The sequence below is a fragment of the Gracilinanus agilis genome, chromosome 2 (assembly GCF_016433145.1).
Source record: "Gracilinanus agilis isolate LMUSP501 chromosome 2, AgileGrace, whole genome shotgun sequence".
Classification (NCBI taxonomy): domain Eukaryota; kingdom Metazoa; phylum Chordata; class Mammalia; order Didelphimorphia; family Didelphidae; genus Gracilinanus; species Gracilinanus agilis.
In genome coordinates, this window is record NC_058131.1 from 386,225,613 (window position 1) to 386,241,136 (window position 15,524).

The window sequence follows — 15,524 nt, forward strand, 5'->3', positions numbered from 1 at the left end:
AAGGAAGGAAGAAAGAAAGAAAGAAAGAAAGAAAGAAAGAAAGAAAGAAAGAAAGAAAGAAAGAAAGAAAGAAAGAAAGAAAAGATGAAAGAAAGAAAGAGAGAGAGAGAAAGAAGGAGAGAAAGAAGGAAAGAAAGAAAGAGAAAGGAAGGAAGGAAGGAAGGAAGGAAGGAAGGAAGGAAGGAAGGAAGGAATGAAGAATTGATGTGAGATATCAGTTCCAAAGCAGAAGAGAAGTAAGGTCTAGACAATTGAGAATTTGCCCAGGGTCACATAGTTAGGAATTATCTGAGCATATATTTGAATTCAAGACTTCTCATTCCTAGTCCTGGTTCTTAATCCACTGAGCCACCTAGCTATCCTGCAGAGTTACTCTTGAAGAACCTCTACTAAAGGATCATTTCAGAAAAACCTGGAAAGACCTACATGAACTGAAATAAAGTGGAAGGAAGCAGAACCAGGAGAACATGGTACAAAGTAATAGCAATATCGTTTGATGATCAGTTACCAAAGGCTCAGTAAAACAAAGATCCAAGGCAATTCTAAAGGATTCATGATGAACAATGCTGCTTATCTCTAAAGATAGAACTGATAGAGTCCGAATGAAGATCAAGCATATTATTTTTCACTTTATTTTCTTTAGGGATTTTTGTTTTGTTTTGTTTCACTCTGCTTCATATGGGTTTTCCTCCACAACATGACCAATAAAGAAATATACTTTGCATGATTGCACACGTATAACCTAGATCAAATTACATACTGTCTCAGGGAGAGAAAGGAGAGTGGGAGAGGGAGAGAAACTGAGTCTGAGAATTTTAGAAAACAAATATTAAAAATTGTCATTGGATTTAATTAGAAAAAATATTAAAATACACTTTAAACTTAATTAAATTTAAAATATATTTTAAAAGAATCTCTGTTAAGTTACAGAGGGGTTCAGTCTGTGAGATGAGTGAATACTCACACTGACAAATTGATAGATTATTGAGGTAGCTTCAAGTCCTGTCCCTTTACATACATGCCATTCTTAGAATTCTCTCATTTCTTACCTCTCCTTATTGGAATGCCTATCATGCTTCAAAACCCAAATCAAGTATTATCTTTATCATGAAACCCTTCCCATTATTTCAGCTGTTTTTACTTTCTGTCTCTTCCCTCAAATTACTTTGTATCTAGTTTGTACTTACTCATCTCTGAACCTATTGTTTTGCTTCAGTAAAATATAAGCTCCTTATGGGCAGACAGTTTTATTTTTCATTTTGTATTCTCACTATCTATCTAGTACAGCATCTGATTATGGTATGCATAGAGCATGAGGTTGGTGTGCTGGCACACTTTGGAAAATATTATGATTTACATTTTACTTATTTATATTTAATTCTTTATTATATTATATTTTTGTTTTTATTTTTACATTTATAACATGATATATATTTCCTTTAAAAAAGAGCATCCTCCAAGGAAATGGTAAAAGTCGAGGGTAATGCAGTGATGGGCAAACTATTCCCCTTGGTCCAGATCCAGGCCATAGTTTGACCATCACTTCCCTCATCACTACATCTGGATATGGGGGCGTGGTGATGAGGGAATTGCTTAAGGCAGTGATGGTCAAACTATGGCTTGGATCTGGACCAAGGGGAATAGTTTGCCCATCACTGCCTAGGGGAAGGGATGGTGAACCTTTTAGAGACCGAGTGCCCAAACTGCAACCCTCACACTGCATGTGAGCCTCCCACCTTACCCCAGACAGGGGAGGGAGGAAGCATTCCCATCGGGCTGCCAGGCAGAGGTATGGATCATGGGAGAAATGTCCTCAGGTGTCGTAGAGTGGGGAAGGGGAACAGCCCCCTCTGGTGTGCGTGCCACAGGTTTGCCAACACAGCCCTAGGGTATATTGACAGACCTGGTCCAAGCTTTATATACGCCTATGCATCAGACACTGAGTAGATAATTAATGAATAAATTTTTGTTGAACTGAATTTATAGGTCACATCCTCTTACTAAGACTTCAAGTTTCATGAAGAAAGAAATTATGGTTTCTTATGTAATCTTTCTATTTTCTCCTGTGTTTGGCACAATAGCCTATATACTGTAAGAGCTAACATTTTTACTGATGTGATTTGAATTCCAAACTCTCAGGTCAGAGTGCTCAGAATAAGACAAAGGAATGAGACAGACCAGCAGCAAAACCAGAGAGAGACTGAAGGTCAAGCGGTCATTATCCCGAGGATGAAGCCATAGACTAGGAAAATTCCACCTTCAGGTGGGCAGGTAACAACAGTGTTAAAGACCTCAGGTGCCAGGGGATAAACAGTATGCATGCTAGACTGGTGCCAAGTTCAATTGTGTTCCCCAGTTGCATAATGTTCATGCAAAACCCCCTCAAGTGAGGCACAGAAAATAACCCAAGTGCTTCATATAGATGAAAACTGATTTTTCTCATGAGCTTGTCTGAGACCTAAAATTGCTTATTGGATTATTTTTCTTTAAGGCTCCATATGAACAAAGCAACTCCTGAAGGTTAAGGCTTCTGGGTGCCACAGACACTTGCTTTAGGCTGGGCAACCTGTCATAAATAATCATCTTCAAACAAAATCATAACAGATTATGGTAATTCCATGCAAATCATTTTTTTAAAAGAGAAAACCTGGTGATAGCAGCATGGCTGGCTTGTTTATCTGCTATGTCACCTCAAAAGTTGACAGCTCAAAGTGTCCCTGAAACTGTGTAATTGTGAAGAACGTTTAGGCAGCCAAGCATGTCCATGCAATTGTGTTGGATGGCATTGAAGTTCAGTCAGTGGGGTTAACATGGGGCTACAGGGACTTCCTCCAATGCTGCTTTCTTAGGGGCCAAAGGAAAGACCCAGGTGTGTTTTCATCATAATAATTCCTAATTTTATATGGTGCTTTAAAAGTTACAAAGTACTTCCTTTTATTTGTCCAGTAATAAAAATTATAATAGCTCACTCTCATACAGTGCTTTATGGCTTACAAAGTCTAGCTTTCTTATCTATAACTCTGCAAGACTGGCAGAGTTTTTACCATTATTCCTATTTTATTGGTGAGGATGCTGGAGTTGACAGGAATTGACTCAAATGGAGATCATGGGCCAAGCAAGAGGCACAGCTGAGACTAGAACGAAGACTCTTCATTCTCCATCAAGTCATACTCTTCACTAAGGGAAGAAGGAGGTTAAATTACTGGTCCCAGCATTCCCTTGAGCATGGTACTTCACTCTTGGGGGGCTTCACTTTCTGTATTTGTAAAATGAGATCATCAGGACTAACTGAACTGGCCTAAAATTAATTAATAAAGGATTAGAAGCTAGAAAGTCAAAAATTCTTTCTGGGTGAAAATCTCCAGTCTTGTCCAAAATGTTACTCTCAGTCAAAAACCAGGAACCTTACGAGGAAATATAAATTGATTAGACCTAGTTTGATGTTATTGAATGCTATCAAAAATAGTAGCACTTCAGCATTGATTCCAGGCTGTAGGGTGCACTATCAGCATAATTAAAGGCAGAGAATCTGAAGCTATTTCCCAATCTTGCTTTCTTATTATTGTCTAATTGTTCAGAATGTCTGTCTGTTACAGAGACAAAGCAATTAGGCACAGCAAGCAGCAACAATGGGAATCATAAAGCTAGAGTCAGCTTCATTAGCAACTTGGATATCAGCATAAGAAAACATTAAAGAAAGGAGTGGAATTGTAATTGAAAATAATTGGATGACACAGTTCATTTATGCTCTCTGTGCATGAATACCCCCCTCTTTTTTTTCCTTGGTGGGGTCTTTATTCACCTGAACCCTGGAGCTGAAGTTTCTTAAAAAAAAACAGTTGTACAATTTAAGAATCAAAAAAGATCCTTTAGGATAGATAAACTTTGGGGATTATCTTATTTATCTACGGAGAACTAAAAAGACGCAGTATGGTAGAAGTGACTAGAAAAGACTGAGGAGTTTGGGGTCCAAGACTGGAAATCCAGATCTGTCTCAGATTTGTTATATGACCTTGGTCAAATCATTTTCCATCTCTGAACCACAATTTCTTTTACTATATTTTAAGGCTAACACTATTTATGTTACTTCCTTGCATAGATGTTTAAAACTAATGAGAAAGTGGATGTAGAAGTGCTTTGTAAGGTAAAACTGTTGAAAAGTCAGATCATTACAGTGGTAGAAGAGAATCACAAGTTTTTCTAATCCAAGTATCTCACATGGTATATATCTCCAACTAACCTTTCAAAATGCCATCAACTAAACAATGGAAGGAAAAGAGAATTTAACTCACTGTCCTGCTAAAGACAATTCACTAATACATAAATCAGACTGGATAACCTCTGAATTCCTTCCCAACTTGGAGAGTCTATGGTTCTGTGAAAATAATCTCTAATATCTCTTCATCTTTTGGCCATTTTCAATCTTACAAATATAATGGTATTCTCCTATTTTGAGGCTTAGCTAAATCAGATCCTTATTTCTTGAATGCCTTCCTTCCTCTCTTGGACTTATTACAGTATTTTACATCCTCTAAAGGCCAGTTGGAATGCTTTATCATTGTAGCCTTCTGCAAAGCCCCATTCTACCCACCTCTATCTCCTACTGGTATTGGTCTTCCTCACTTCACATACTTACTTTTTTTCCCTTTATCTCTCTAATGTACTTATGATGCAATACATTGTGTTATAAGTTACCTGTACATATCTCTTCACTACACTGTATGCTACTTAAGGATCATAGATTTAGAGCTGATAGGGAACCAGGGACTAGAAAACATTTATTTTCCAAATTTTGAAACTTCCTTTAGAACCTCATTCAAGAAAATAGATGATTAATACTTGTTGGTTGTTTGGTTGAGTAGATTCAGATTTGTTCAGTCGAATAAACAAATAAATTCTTTGAAACTGTCGTTAGATGGCAATACAAATAATACAAATATATTTTGAAAAACATCCATATAGAAGGAATTTCTCAAAGACTCACCAATGCAGGAGGAAATGGTAAAGTTATTTGTGGGTTGTATCCCTATGAAACCTAAGCCATAATATGTCCAGAAAAACAATATTGTGCTTAGGAAGAGAAATGCATTGGAGAAGAAAGTACACTACAATTTCTGCTTCAAGAAATGTTACAGTTCATGACAATCAGAATTAGATGGAATCAGAGAATCTTGGGATTGGAAGGACCTCAGGAAACATCCAGTGCAATGCATACCTAACCATGAATCTCTTTTACATCATCAACAAATTGTCAAATCTCTACTTAGAAATATCCAGTGTTTGGAAATTCACTACATTTTAAAGTCTCCCATTGCTCTATGGGACATTTTTAATTGTTAAGGCAATTTTCCCATCAATTGAATGATTTCTCTCTCCTTCTTCCATATTTTTCTTTTTGTTCTGCATTCTGGAACCAACCAGGACAAAAAAATTCCTCTACTTTATCTTCTCTATAGAATCTTTGACAAATGGTCATTCAGCCTGTACCTGGAGGCTTTGATTGATAAGGAAGCACCTCACTACCTCAAGCAGCAATTTATTCCATTTTGAGGTCAGTCTGATGACTAGGAAATTTTTCTTTATAGAAAGCTTAAATCTGCTTCCCTATTTTTTTTACCTTGTCCCCAGAAGTAAAGGATGACAAGTCTAATCCCCATTTTACAGGATAACCCACAAACTTAAACATGTTGATCCTCCCTCACCATTACCACCTTTTTCTTTTCTTCTTTGTTCTTTCAAGAGATCCTTATCTTGTACTCTCTATATTTAATCCTAATGTCTACTTATGACCCCTGTGGATGAACCCTAATTTGTCATTTCTAAAATGTGGCACCTAGAAATGAACAAAAGTCTACAGATATAATCATACTAGTGATTAATACTGAGCTTCCAATGAACTAAAACTTCCAAATCTTTTGTTTTCATATGAACTGTTGTCATCAACACCTCTCTCATGTTACAGAAATATACAGTTGATTTTTGTTAACCCAAGCATATGAATATGTGGTTTTTCAATCATTTTCAGTTGTGTCCAACTCTTAGTGATCTCATTTGGATTTTTCTTGGCAAAGACACTGGAGTCATTTACTAATTCCTTCTCTAACACATTTTACAGCTGAGAAAACTGAGGCAGACGGGGTTAAGTGTCTTGCCCATGGTCATACTTGATCTCAGTAAGATTAATCATCCTGATTCCAGGCCAACACTCTATCCACTGGGCCACCTAGCTGCCCATATGAATATGTTATACTGAACTTTCAGTCTGATTAATCAGTGAATGAGTGAAAAAAAAAACAATTTGTATTATGTGTCTATTATGTACAAAACATTGCATTAAGTGCTGAGTATATGAATAAAAAGTTAAGACATTCTCTGCTCTCAAGGAACTCACATTCTAATAGGGGAGATTACACATGAGAAAGCTTTCAGCTGCTAGTCTAATGGAAAGAGCCTTTTGTTTTTAGGGGACAACAGCAAGGAAGATGGAAATGCATTTTTTCAATGTGATTTTCACTGTTAAATCATATCATTTTCTGATGCTGACAATGGCAAGGATTTTAGTGGTAAGAATTCTCTTTTCTGGGTCTTTACTAGCTGTAACTGCATCATTCATAGAAGCAAGGGCCAGGTCACATCTCCCAGTGGATTACTTCCAAGGTATTATCTATAGTAGTGGAGCTGGAAGAAACAGATTTGGTCTGACTTTGGTCTGAGAAGTTGCCACTCATAGGGCCATTGGTCTTACGTGCCTGACAGTGACAAGTGGGCAGAAGCTGGTGATGTTGATAGTGGTTATAGTGGGGAAAGGAGGCTCCTTCTCCACCATGTATATTCTTCTTAATGATGACTGCAAAAGATTGCAAGAAAGGCTGGTAGGCTGAGGGTGATGGCTATTCCCAGGGTTCTCAAGTTCTAGGTTCTGAGCTTTCTCCCTTCAGATCCAAAGGGAGAAGGTAGTAAAAATGGTCCTAGTAACTGATTTGCCTGGCACATATCCTCTCAATTCTCTCCTCCAAGGTACTCTGCTACTTACACAAGACTAATTTTTCTGCTCTATAGGTGCAATTATAAGCAAGGAAAGGAGCACAGGTATTTCCTATTTATATGACCTTAAGAAAGCCATTTAATATTGTTAGGTCTCAGATTGTTCATTTGGGAAGTGATGGAGTCATATTAGAAAGTTATTAGCCTTCGTCTTTAAATTCTATGACTTTATTTGTATATCTATTGAATTTAATCTTATTAGATTTGGCCTATCATTCAAAACTATATCTTTATAGATCCTGGCTCAGTTATTAAATTCATTATGTGTATCTCCTAACTACATAAATGGCAACGTTGATAAGAATGCCAGTTCTATTTTTGATAAAGTCATTGATAAGCTAAACATCTCCAGATGATGGACAGATCATGGGTTGTCTCAGATGATTATTAGGCTCCAATCACTGAAAATTTCTAAACAAAGACTTTGTTGGATTGTTAGGTTATATTAGATGCCCTGTGAGGTCCCTCTGTGATACTGACAGTCAATAAACTCCATACTAGGATATCTCAAAACTATAACTGTCTTCCCATCTTATAAGCCCAAGAATTTCTCTTCCTAAACACAAAGATGTTTCTCTTTATCTGTTATGCTTTAAGCTTCTTGAAGACAAAGTCAACTGATATTTTTGTTTTTCTCACTGAGCCCAGGAATCTTTGTTTCTTTGGAAAGAAGTTCATCTCTGCTAAGGTATTTTTTCATCATTATTTTTGCTATCCTTACCTCAAAACAAAAATATTGAGAAATGGGGGCAGTTAGATGACTGAGTGGATTGAGGAGCAGGTCCAGGGATGGGAGATTTGGTGTTCAGATATGGCCTCAGACACTTCTAGCTATGTGAACCTGGGCAAGTCACTTAATCCTCATTGCCCAGCCCTTACCACTCTTCTGACTTGCAACCAATTCACAGTATTGATTCTAAGACGGAAGGTAAGAGTTTTTAAAAGAGTATATGAAGAAGTAGAAGGGAAAGGATAGTTGTACAATTAGAGCTTTAAAATAGTATTTAAGATCTTTCTGAGAAAGTATATTTTGGTTGTCCTCCAAAGAATAATCTAGTTAAGCCTCAGAAGTTATCAGGTGTTATCAAGAGCTTTGGTAATGCTTCCATCCCAGTGCCCATGGCCACCATGCTGGGAAGCATCCCCTGTAGAGCTGTAACTTAACATCTGCTCCTGCAGGTGTTACAGCTATAGCTATTTAAGATCCAGAAAGGAAAATTCCTTGCTACTAAAGTCCTTAGAACTATCAAATGATTTAACATTAAGAACTGATATGATTTTATCAGTGGAAATAATATTAAAGAGACATTACCAACTGGTTAATTTTGTTGCTGCACCCTAAGAACCATGGCACCTTTCCACCTGATCTGTAGCTGAAACCTTCCATGTGTAATGTCTCCCCCATTAGAATAGGAATATCTGGAGAATAGGGACTGTCTTATTTTTCCATTTGTTTTCCCAGAAATCAGCATGGTGCTTTGCACATAGTTAGCACTTAGTATTTTTTTTTATTCATTCAGAAGAGGAGGAGTAAGCATCCAGTGAAGGTCAAAGAAAAAAAGAGGAGTAGTAGCTGGTAATTCCTTCCTTGGGAGTGCTAAGGTAGCTATTTTTCAACCAGATAAAAGCAATAGAGAAAATTGCTGTCTTCTCAGGACATGTATCCAAGTCATTACAGAGAACCTCCTAAGACTTATCAGAATGGATGACAACTTCCTATAAGTCATTCATCATCTTCCTCATTCCTCTTTCAATAGATTTTTTTACTCATTGTTGCCCATTGAACAAAAGTGATGCATAGGAAAAATGTAAATTTGGGAAATGAATCACTGGATAAGAATATGGTTTTGAGATGGGATTTGGGTTTCTAACCTGTGGCTTATGATGTAGGGATATCAAATTCTTGGCCAGAGATAAAGCACATCTCCCAAGTTAAACATTATGAATAAAAGCCTCAAAGACGAAAGAGAAATAACAATTTAGAAACTCATAAAGTCACAGAAGAAAAAAATCCAAGAAAAGAATCACTATTAAAACCTATAAATATCAACACACAATAACCCAAAGTTGAAGCAACAAAACAAGGAAATAGAGATCCTAATGCAGGGAGTAATATTAGACTATATATATATATATATATATATATATATATATAACCAAGATTTGGTGAAACTAAGTCCAGGCCATGGCTTTGCACAGGTATATTGTATTCCAAAGAAAAGGGATAGCACTCTATATTAAGAAGGTATCCTAATGTGAGGAAATCCAGGAACCAAAGTGGAGAAACATGATGTAGTGCACAGATGTGAAGGTCAAAGGAGGAAGAAGCAGGTTTGATTATTCAAGAATACTACAGACCACCTGGAAATAATGAAGAAATAGAAGAAAAGTTTGAGAAGCAGATCATAAGATTGGAATAAAACCTTGATAAAGTATTTCAATTATCCAGGCATTTGCTAGAACTTAGCAAAGTATAATGGTTACAGAACTGGCCTCAAAGCCAGGAAAACCTGGGTTCATGTCTCACTTCTGACATTAATATGAATAAGTCACTTAACCTCTCAAGGTTCTAGGTAATTTTCTTTTCTTTTTTTTTAACCCTTACTTTCTGTCTTGGAAAATCAATACTGTGTCTTGGTTCCAAGGCAGAAGAGTAGTAAGGGCTAGGCAATGGGGGTTAAGTGATTTGCCCAGGGTCACACAGCTAGGAAGTATCTGAGACCAGATTTGAACCTAGGACCTCCCAACCCAAGGCCTGATTCTCAATCCACTGAGCTATCCAGCTGCCCCCTAGGTAATTTTCTAAGATTATAAATTGCAGAGAAAAGTACTGACACAGAGTAGGTACTTGAATAATGTCAAATAAATGTTGGTTATTTGCCTGAATAAATGAATGCATTATTGATTCTGAGAACTGGAAAGTTTGAAGGGATCTCAGATGTCATGTTCAACCCCTACATGAAAGGAATGTTCATTATAATATTAAAAAGTGGTCATTCAGCATTCAGCATTGGCTGAATGACCTTTAAGGAAGGGAAACATACCTCTTTTCTTACCCATTCCCCTTTTAGACAGCTCCAATTGTTAGGAAGTTTTTCTTGACACAAAGCCTAAATTTTCTTCTTTGTCATTTTCATCCTTTGTTCCTGGTTCTAGCCTCTGAAACTAAACAGAAAAAAATCTAAATCCCCTTCTATGAAACAGCTCCCTTTTCCATCCACATTTAATCTTCTCCTCTCAGACTAAATATGACCAGTTCCTTTCACTTGTCTTCATACAACATGGTCTTTCATCATCTTGGTTGCCTTCCTCTGGACAATCAAATTTATTAATGTTCTTTTAAACCCATGATGCCTGGATGTGGGTACAAGAATCCACATGAAGCTGATAAAGGAAAATTATAGGGACTATCACTGTCCTATTCCTGGAAGCCAGGACTCACTTAATATAGCCAGACACTATTGCACATTTATTTAGCTTGAAGTCCACTAATGCATTCCCAATCCCTATCAGAACAACTCCACCTTATAATTGTAAAGCTGATTTTCTGTACACAAATGGAAGATTTCATGTTTATTTTTAAGGAATTTTTCCTTTTTACATTCAATCCAAAGCTCTAGCCCACCAAGACCTATTTTGGATCATGGTTTTTGTCCTGTAGTATATTAGGTATCCCTCCTAGTTTAAGGTCATCCTCAAATTTGATGAACATACTCTATGTATGCCTTTATCTAAGTCATTGACACAAATGGTAGACATTATGGGCCCAAGGATAAATCCCTGGGTCACTCACTGGAAATCTCTTGCCATTTTGACACTGAACTACTAACAACTATCCTTTGAGTCTTGCCATCCAACAAAATGTAAATCCATTCACTTATGTTATAATATAATCCATATCTTTCCTGGCACAGAAAGGGAAGCTAAAAAACAGGGAGGGGTGCACCAAAGAGAACATGACACAGGAGCATGATAGTCTGGGTAGTTAAAATCAAAATTACCTGCTGATGGAAACATGGAGAGGTAATTAGAGAGTCTGGAGAGCTCAGAGTCCTCTAGAAAGGGATGATTTGGGAAGAAATTATTGCTCTTGTCCTGCAATCAGAGGGGAGAGACAACTGAAGGAGTAAAAAAAAAGGTATTGAGCATCAAAAACTGAATCATTCTATGTGGTGAAGAGATTTCAGGCTTCCAACTTATCCTGAAGCAGATATGATCTTCTCTGGAATTGAAACCAAGAAGATTGGCTAGTGGAAAATTAACAAGCTTTTATTAAGTATGTACTCTCCTCAAGCACTGTTAGGAAGTGGGGATACAAAGACAAACACAAAACCATGCTTGCTCTAAAGACACTATCATTATAACAGATTATATTATTTAATGTGCATTCTGTTCAGGACAGGGACAGCTCTAAGTGGCCCAATGGATAGTAACTGGGCCTGGAGTTATGAAGACTCATCTTCCTGAGTTCAAATCTGGTCTCGGACACTTACTAGCAGTGTGACTCTGGCCAAGTCCTGTTTAATTCAGTCAACCCTGTTTATCTCAGTTTCTTTATCTGTAAAATGAGCTGGAGAAGGAAATGGTGAACTGCTCTAGTATCATTGTTAAGAAAACTCCAGATGAGGTCATAAAGTGTCAGACATACCTGAAACCACTTAACAACAACTGTTCAAACCAGAAGAAAATCCAAAGTGTTAGAGGCAGGATTTTGAACCCAGGTCTTCTGGATCCCAAACCCAGTCCTCTGTTAACTCTCCTTATTACCACTACATCTTAAGGGTAAATTAGTAAATTTATGCAGAACTATTTGACTTCTTAGAGAAACTTACATCATGTGATTTCCAATGGTAATCAATTAAACTCAATTAAATTTTGATTGGTGGGCATAGAAGATTGGTTACCCTACCTGTAAGATTGACACAAGTTGTCTCCACCACGTGGGTAACTTTTCTCTCAAGTCTGTAGTTGTTTTTATCAAATTGATTTTTATCAGGTTCTTATCAACATTCCTCCATACAAGGAAAGACTGAACCTGTAGATACTTCTCCCTGGATCTCCCTAGGCTCACAGTTCATGTCCCAGGATTCCCCTGTTTAATATAAGCATGATCCAATTGTTTCGAAATCTTCAAGCTCTATACCATTTCTTTTCCAGGAGGAAATGGAAGAGTAGATACCATTACTGTGCATAATCAATGAGTTCTGGTCCCTTTTCCCATTAGGTTATGATTTGAGAACAAAGGACCCGGGGAGCATTCCTCTTCTCTCAGAGCTCAGCATGTGTTCAAAATAAGTAAACTGACCTTGTCGTATCTCTGTTAACCCAGCTGGAAAAATGGGCCTTTATTCAATGCCCAGACGCTGAATCTGAGCTGTGTAAATTGGATAATTAAATTATCCAAAAAGGCAAACATAAACCTCTCCCAAACTTGACCCCTGCACGTGGAAAATTGTTTTTTGCATTCCTCCTCTTCTCCCTGTCCCTTCTCTGCTCCCTTGCCACTACACACACAAATTATATATTTTCATCTGTCTTAGAAGGCTTTGGTGCCGAAGGCCAGCACCTGGACCTGAGGACTGCCAAGAGTATCTCCTGAGATTGGGAGTCTACCTCCTATGATAGTCAGTGTCTTAAATTTGATTTTGTTTTATCACATAAGAAGGTAGATGTACTGTCTGCCACTGCTTATTGGCTAGAAAGGACCAGCATTGCAAAACTATGATAGATCATTTGAGAACTACATTCACTCTGATTTCCAGAGCCAAAAAGGGAATAAAAACATGACTTTTTCAAATATATATTGTATTATTTCTACTACTGCAAGGAAGGGCTGTTCAGTTCTCTTATACATCGAGAAGACCCCAGTCAGCCAAAAGGCAGAAATCTCACCCTGACTCAGCAGCTGCCCAAGAAGAAGCCCTTTTGTCAGTAGGGAGAAAAAAGAAGGAAATAAGCATTTATTATGCCCCTATTATGTCCTATTATTTTGCACTGTGTGAAACACTTTACAAATGCCATCTCCTTCAGAGCCAAAAATAAACCCCAGGAATCTTGGTTCTTATCCCTCAAAACACATTTATTCTCAACTCAAAATTTTTTTCTAAAAATGACTGCTTCATTTAACAAACTTAATACTGGATTGAGGAGGAGGGGGAAGGGAATGGAAAGGCCACTTCCCTTCCATTCTGTGACTTAGAAAATCTGGTAAGCCTAACTCTTGATATTCAGAAGTGTCTTGGAGAAAAAATGTTATATGGGAGCTCATGCCCTTACTAATAACTTCTATTTATGCTTTTCAAAATGATTTTACTGTTTCTACTGTCAATTGGTAAAATATATATAATTAAGTCTTTGGGGGAAATTTTATTTTATTGCCATTGTATATCCCTGGATCTTATCATCAGCAACAACTCCATAAGGCAGATAGTGTAATTCAGTTAGGACCCTGCCCATTTTATAGATGAGAATTCAGAGACTCAATAAGGAAAAGTGACTTCCAAATATGTAAGACATTAGTGATTCAGCCAGGATAAGAAGTAAGTATGGTAGAGTGGCTTGAGAGTCACAGGATCTGAGTTCAAATCCCAACTTTAATCCTTATTACCTATTTGAAGTTGGACAGGTTATTTAATCAACCTGGGCTCTAAACCTTAAAAAGATTAGATTCAAGGGTTTATGGAGTCTCCTCCAGGGCTAGACCTATGGCCTTTTTAGAAACCATCTTGTAAAGGTGAATATATAATGAACAAAAACTCACATTAGTACAATGGCTAATGATTTATTACATTTCCACTGCCCTTTAAGATGTAAAAAGTACTGTGATGGGGACAAAACAAAATTTCTCTCATTAGAACATTTTTCTTTGTTATGAGAATAAATATGAATAAATAACAGTGGTATTTTAGAAAATTAAATAATCTGTGGCCCAAAACCTGAAGGTAGGGTCAGGTTTAATATCATAGGCACTCTCTCTGTCTCTCTCTGTCTCTGTCTCTGTCTCTCTCTGTCTCTCTCTCTGTCTCTGTCTCTGTCTCTCTCTCTCTGTCTCCCTGACCCCCCTCTCTTTCTCATGTTATCCAACCCAGAGTTGCCTCTTTGAAATTTCAGACTGTCCCTTGAATACAGTAGCTGTCTAGATCACTACAAATGTGAATAAAAGGGTTGTTGAATCTTATACAAGCACCCAAGGTAACAATATACATACTGGGTACAAGACAACTTTTATTTTACCCCATATAAAATGCAGAAAAGTCATAAAGGATTCATAGTAGTCCATAAACAATCACGACATTTTTCTTCTCTCTCTAGTGAGTTCCACCTTTCCCCAGACTCATAGAACCAAGTTGTGAATGGGCATTCTAAATAAGAGAAATGAATATGGGGTTGCTAGTCAAGTCAAGTGCTCTCTGACTTCTAGTGAAACCTACTTGTATCCCCAAAGATGTACAGGTAGGCAGTCTTGTAATACTATTCAGTACTCCCCAGAAGGAGGCATGAAAATTTGTACCCATGCCCAGAATCTCCAAGATATATCTCAGGAAAAATGAAGAATGCTACATGAAACAAAGATTCAACAAAACAAAGAGAAGTACCATTGAATTTCTCTGCCCTAATCAGGATGGTTCCAGGTGATAGAGTGTAAAGTTAATGAAGTCTCTACCAAAGTCAATTGGAGCCACACCAAGAGATGAGATCTGGAGCTTCAGACCTCTTGGTAGGTGAGTGCTCAAGGAAAAAGGACCAAAGTCAGGGAAAATTCCTGGTTGGGAGTTATAAACTATAATGACTGTGAATTATATCAGTGGCTAAGAGCTGGTGTTCAGCTCCAAGTCCAGCTATTCATTCCAGTATAAGACTGTAGAAGGAGGCAAAGTTGTGCTCCAAGCTGGATCTGAACACAGACAGGGATCCATGTAGACCAGAGAAGAGGAGGTGGGGCTAGGATGCAGCCATTTCCTTGAAATGAATGAAATTCTCTGGGGTGTGTATGTTTTAATTTTTTAATAGTTAATTTTAAAAACACTCCAAATTTCTGACTAGCTAATAGACTCCCTCTGCAGTCCAAACAGATATTCCAGAACTCAAAGGGAGCAGAAGGCAGGCACCGTAGAAAGAGGTAATAGTAAGTAGCCAAATAGCCAGGCTCAGTGACAAAAGAGAGAATCTTCCTGTCATACCAGCCATTATGTATCTCATTCTGATGTCATCATACAGTCCCTCCACTAGATTGGAAAACTGACATGCAGGAAATGGAATCAGAGACCTCAGTTCCTCCGTCACCACTTCATCACAAGATGAGACAGATCTCAGGAGGATGCCAATATACCCTTTCCTTCTCTCCATGTGGCTGGACCACCATACTTTCCAATAGGGGAAATAGAGTCCACTGACTTCATTACCTAAGAGAGTTCTTTCTTAAAGATGAATGAGGAACAAGTCTCTACCCAATATGTAACAAAAGCTGCCCTTTGAGATGC